The sequence below is a fragment of the Salmo salar genome, unplaced genomic scaffold (assembly GCF_965601325.2).
Source record: "Salmo salar unplaced genomic scaffold, fSalSal1 ptg000432l, whole genome shotgun sequence".
NCBI classification, from domain to species: Eukaryota; Metazoa; Chordata; class Actinopteri; order Salmoniformes; family Salmonidae; genus Salmo; species Salmo salar.
In genome coordinates this window covers 2,277,944-2,284,721 of record NW_027675387.1, presented here as the reverse complement: position 1 = coordinate 2,284,721, position 6,778 = coordinate 2,277,944, and the positions used below count along the sequence as shown (strand labels likewise).

General features: G+C 41.0%; 1 long non-coding RNA gene across 1 annotated transcript; it reads left to right on the top strand.

The window, feature by feature from the left end:
• The first annotated feature begins 720 nt into the window (after positions 1-720).
• Positions 721-4,500, top strand: LOC145876102 (uncharacterized). Its single transcript, XR_014391410.1, has 3 exons — positions 721-1,156; positions 1,358-1,404; positions 3,212-4,500. It is a non-coding gene; the product is annotated as an uncharacterized LOC145876102 (long non-coding RNA).
• Positions 4,501-6,778: the final 2,278 nt, after the last annotated feature.

Genomic DNA, 6,778 nt, shown 5'->3' with positions numbered 1-6,778 from the left:
CCTCTGTTATTGGTAATGGTGAGAGGGTAGCATGTTTTGTTGTAGCCTCTGTTATTGGTAATGGTGAGAGGGTAGCATGTTTTGTTGTAGCCTCTGTTATTGGTAATGGTGAGAGGTTAGCATGTTTTGTTGTAGCCTCTGTTATTGGTAATGGTGAGAGGTTAGCATGTTTTGTTGTAGCCTCTGTTATTGGTAATGGTGAGAGGTTAGCATGTTTTGTTGTAACCTCTGTTATTGGTAATGGTGAGAGGTTAGCATGTTTTGTTGTAGCTTCTGTAACTTTCTCACACATTATTATTCATGATTCATTCATGATTTGTATTAATCATGTTATCAGGATTCATTTAGTAGTGTTTAGAAACATGTTATCTACTCACTTAGACAGAAAATTATCCAGTCATCATCCACCATTTTATTATTGGGCAAAACACAACCAAAACAAACTGCAAATGCGTCAATGTTACCTCCATTTTTACTAGGATTAAATGTCAGGAATTGTAAAAATTGAGTTTAAATGCATTTGGCTAAGGTATATGTAAACTTCTGACTTCAACTGTATGTAAAATATCCTCAAATAAAAGGTGGCATTATATACTGTCACCTCATATGAAACATTTGATCTGAAATCCAAAATGTTGGAGTTTAGAGCCACATTTAAAATGTTAGGTTCACTGTCAAAATAGATATGGTGTGGACTGTATACTCAATACAATCTAAATCTGATACCTCACTGTCTGTCTTTTGACTGATACTGCTTTTAAACTGGTCTGGTCAGTCTACTCAAATATTTGTACTATACATGTTTCTATCTGCAGGCAAAACTTTGATAATTTGTAATTTATAATATGATACATTAATTTATGAATAGATATGGCAGGTTTCATGACACTGATGTATCTGAATATGTTGAAGAAATATACTGCCACTATTTTCACCACCAAAGAATAGCAGTGTGGTTTTAATATGATTTGACTCTTTGCAGGCTGTCAGGCTGTCTAGTCACAGAGGAAGGCTGTGCTTCTCTGGTCTCAGCTCTGAGGTCAAACCCCTCACACCTGAGAGAGCTGGACCTGAGTAACAATCACCCAGGAGACTCAGGAGTCAGACTGCTCTCTGCTGGACTGGAGGATCCACACTGCAGACTGGAGAAACTCAAGTATGTGGAGGGTTTATGTCAATGTTCATATCAGACATGTTTGACTTTTCAGGCTAGTTAAGACAAACACCCACACTGGACACACACACACAGACAAACATTCGCTTGAAGTTGTGTGTGTGTGTGTGTGTGTGTGTGTGTGTGTGTGTGAGTTCAGGTGTATCCCTCAATGACTGTCTGTTCTTCTGCTTACCGCTACAGTGTGGAACATGGTGGAGAGAACAGAATGAAACCTGGACTTAGAAAATGTGAGTGTTGACTGCTGTGAAGAATATGACTAAGAATAAGTCTTAATTCAAGTTAAGTCAAAGACCACCATCATTACTGACTTGGTCATATTAAATATCAGCTGTAGTTCTACAGAAGCAGAAATCAGGGACACCAAAGTTTACAAAGAGTTGCTTTGACAATGTGTGTGTGTGTGTAATTAATGTGAATAGGTGTGTTTTATATTACCATACAGTATAACATATGATCATTCAACAAGTCTCAAGTTACCTTAACTTCTCCTTTTGATACCTAGAAACATCTACATTAACCTCTATGGGCTAGGTGGGACGCTAGCGTGCCACCCGTGGTGCACTCCATCAACAGCAGGTGCATTTCAAGAGCGGCAAATTTGAATCCAAATAAATGTCAAAATTCAAATTTTTCAAACATACAACTATTTTACACCCTTTGAAAGATAAACTTCTCCTTAATCTAACCACGTTTTACGATTTCAAAAAGGTTTTACGGCGAAAGCATAAATTTAGAGTATGTTAGGACAGTACATTTAAAAGAGTTGTGTGTAATGTTTTGTCAAGTCAAAGACAGGGTCACCAAAACCATAAAACCAGCTAAAATGATGCACTAACCTTTTACAATCTCCATCAGATGACACTCCTAGGACATTATGTTAGACAATGCATGCATTTTTAGTTCTATCAAGTTCATATTTATATCCAAAAACAGCGTTTTACTATGGCATTGATGTTGAGGAAATCGTTTCCCTCCAATAACCGGCAGTCAAGTCAGCGTCACAAATTAAATAATTAAAATTAGAAAACATTGGTAAAATATTATATTGTCATTTAAAGAATTATAGATTTACATCTCTTGAACGCAATCAACTTGCCAGATTTAAAAATAACCTTACTGGGAAATCACACTTTGCAATAATCTGAGCACTGCGCCCAGAAAAATACGCGTTGCGATACAGACTAGACGTCATGTTGGGGAGATCTAAAATCGAAAATACTATGTAAATAATCCATTACCTTTGATTCTCTTCATCAGATGTCACTTCCAGGTATCACAGGTCCATAACGAATGTAGTTTTGTTCAAAAAAGCTCATCATTTATGTCCAAAAATCTCCGTCTTGTTAGCACATGATCTAAGCCAGCCGGACTTCTCGTCATGAACGAGGGGAAAAAATATATTTACGTTCGTTCAAACATGTCAAACGTTGTATAGCATAAATCATTAGGGCCTTTTTTAACCAGAACATGAATAATATTCAAGGTGGACGAATGCATACTCTTTTATAACGTATTGGAACGAGGGTACCCAACATGAACTCGCGCGCCAGGTGTCTAATGGGACATCATCGTTCCATGGCTCTTGTTCGGTCAGATCTCCCTCCAGAAGACTCAAAACACTTTGTAAAGGCTGGTGACATCTAGTGGAAGCAATAGGAAGTGCCAAAATATTCCTCAGCCCCTGTGTTTTTCAATGGGATAGGTTTAAAGGTAATACAACACATCAGGTATCCACTTCCTGTCAGAAAATGTCTCAGGGTTTTGCCTGCCAAATGAGTTCTGTTATACTCACAGACACCATTCAAACAGTTTTAGAAAATTTAGGGTGTTTTCTATCCATATGTAATAAGAATATGCATATTCTAGTTACTGGGTAGGAGTGGTAACCAGATTAAATCGGGTATGTTTTTTTTATCCAGCCGTGTCAATACTGCCCCCTAGCCCTAACAGGTTAAATGAATTAGTGAAAAGTGAGTTAACATTCTAATGTGAATGATGATGATTTCTAATATTGTGTCTGGTTTCATCCATCAGATGTCTGTGATCTCACACTGGACCTAAACACAGTAGACAGACTCCTCTCTCTGTCTGAGGAGAACAGAAAGGTGACCTGTAGGAGAGAGGAGCAGCGGCATCCTGATCACCCAGAGAGATTTGAGGTCTGTAGACAGGTGCTGTGTAGAGAGGGTCTGACTGGGCGCTGTTACTGGGAGGTGGAGTGGAGTGGGGGGGCTGTTATAGGAGTGACATATAAAGGAATCAGCAGGAGAGGATGGGGTGATGACTGTTGTCTTGGATACAATGACAAGTCCTGGAGTCTGTTCTGCGATGACGACAGATACATTGCCTGGCATAATAATAATCCCACTACCATAGACGTCCCCTCCTCCAGCTCCCACAGAGTAGGAGTATATCTGGACTGGTCAGCCGGCACTCTGTCCTTCTATAGAGCCTCCTCTGACACACTGACCCACCTGATCACATTCACCTCCACATTCACTGAGCCCCTCTATCCAGGGTTTAGGGTTTATGATGTTAGCTCTTCAGTGTCCCTGAAATAATAACTGGACACACACACACACACACACACACACACACACACACACACACTGGACACACACACACACTGGACACACACACACACTGGACACACACACACACTGGACACACACATAAATACACACTGGACACACACACTCAACACACACACACTGGACACACACATACACACTGGACACACACACACTGGACACACACATACACACTGGACACACACACACTGAACACACACACACTGGACACACACACACACACACACACACAGTGAAACACACATACACACTCACTGGACACACATACACACACACACTGGCCACCCACTCAAACTGGACAAACACAAACACTGGAATGACATACACACACTCACTCAAACGGACATACAAACGCACTGGAAACACACTGGACACACACACACACTGGACACACACAAACACACTGGACACACACACACACACACACACACACACTGGACCCACTGGATAAACACACACACACTGGATAAACACACACACACTGGATAAACACGGACACACACACTCACTGGACACACACACACTCACTGGACACACACGCTTGACACACACACACGCTTGACACACACACTGGATACACACACACAAACACACTGGATACACACACACACACACACACACACACACACACACACACACACACACACACTGGATACACACACACACACACACTGGATACACACACACACACACACACACACAAACACACTGGATACACACACACACACACACTGGATACACACACACACACACACAAACACTGGATACACACACACAAACACACTGAACACACACACTGGACACACACGCTTGACACACACACACGCTTGACACACACACTGGATACACACACACAAACACACTGGATACACACACACACACACACACACACACACACACACACACACACACACTGGATACACACACACACACACACACACACACACACACTGGATACACACACACACAAACACACTGGATACACACACACACACACACACACACACTGGATACACACACACACAAACACACTGGATACACACACACACACACACACACAAACACTGGATACACACACACAAACACACTGAACACACACACACACACACTGGATACACACACACACACACACTGGATACACACACACACACACACACAAACACACTGGATACACACACACACACACACAAACACACTGGATACACACACACAAACACACTGAACACACACACACTGACACACATAAACACTGAAACACACAATTGACAAACACACACTGGACACTCACACGTGTTAAATCAGTTTCTGGACCACAGGTTCTAGAACAGCTTCTATCCCAGTTCTATCTGCCTGTTAAATCAGTTTCTGGACCACAGGTTCTAGAACAGCTTCTATCCCAGTTCTATCTGCCTGTTAAATCAGTTTCTGGACCACAGGTTCTAGAACAGATTCTATCCCAGTTCTATCTGCCTGTTAAATCAGTTTCTGGACCACAGGTTCTAGAACAGCTTCTATCCCAGTTCTATCTGTCTGTTAAATCAGTTTCTGGACCACAGGTTCTAGAACAGATTCTATCCCAGTTCTATCTGCCTGTTAAATCAGTTTCTGGACCACAGGTTCTAGAACAGCTTCTATCCCAGTTCTATCTGTCTGTTAAATCAGTTTCTGGACCACAGGTTCTAGAACAGCTTCTATCCCAGTTCTATCTGCCTGTTAAATCAGTTTCTGGACCACAGGTTCTAGAACAGATTCTATCCCAGTTCTATCTGCCTGTTAAATCAGTTTCTGGACCACAGGTTCTAGAACAGCTTCTATCCCAGTTCTATCTGCCTGTTAAATCAGTTTCTGGACCACAGGTTCTAGAACAGCTTCTATCCCAGTTCTATCTGCCTGTTAAATCAGTTTCTGGACCACAGGTTCTAGAACAGCTTCTATCCCAGTTCTATCTGCCTGTTAAATCAGTTTCTGGATCACAGGTTCTAGAACAGCTTCTATCCCAGTTCTATCTGCCTGTTAAATCAGTTTCTGGACCACAGGTTCTAGAACAGCTTCTATCCCAGTTCTATCTGCCTGTTAAATCAGTTTCTGGACCACAGGTTCTAGAACAGATTCTATCCCAGTTCTATCTGCCTGTTAAATCAGTTTCTGGACCACAGGTTCTAGAACAGCTTCTATCCCAGTTCTATCTGCCTGTTAAATCAGTTTCTGGACCACAGGTTCTAGAACAGCTTCTATCCCAGTTCTATCTGCCTGTTAAATCATCAACCTAAACTGTTGTCATCAGACTATTACAACATGACTGAACTTTTGGTTCCTTTTCTGATCTTTTACCACTTTGCATTTTTTATGATATATTTTACTGTTTGTGTTTGTACCACTGGAGGTTGGTGGGACCTTATTTAGGGAGGACAGGCTTGTAATGGCTGGAGTGGAATAAGTGGAATGGTATCAAACACGTGGTTTCCATGTGTTCCATTTCATTCACTCTGTTCCAGACATTATTATGAGCCGTCCTCCCCTCAGCAGCCTCCTCTGGTATGTACTGTCCTGTATGTGAGAGAGATCCAACAAGGAATTACAATGTATGTATTACTTTTAATACCTGCAAATGGCAAATAAACTACTGGAACTCCTTATGAATGTCTGCAGCCGACAAGAGGTGAAAATATTACCGGAATATTCTGCAAAATGTTGATGAAGACGTCACTCAATCCACCCAAAACAACATGCAGTCTTTCCACAAGACTCCCATGAAGTTATAGTGTGACGTTATGAGTCGACGTTAAAGTAACATTCTCACAACATACTGCACTTGTTTTATCCTGTTTTAGATGTATCCTCTGTTTAAACATTTAAACTCTTACAATAACACCGTTAAAATACCAATGTGATCATTTCTTGTCTTTTATGTTGGAAAAACAAATTGTACAATTATATGTGGACATACGCTCCATAGTTGTACAAGTATACATGGTTATATTGTACTTTTCATAATAAAACATACTTGAAA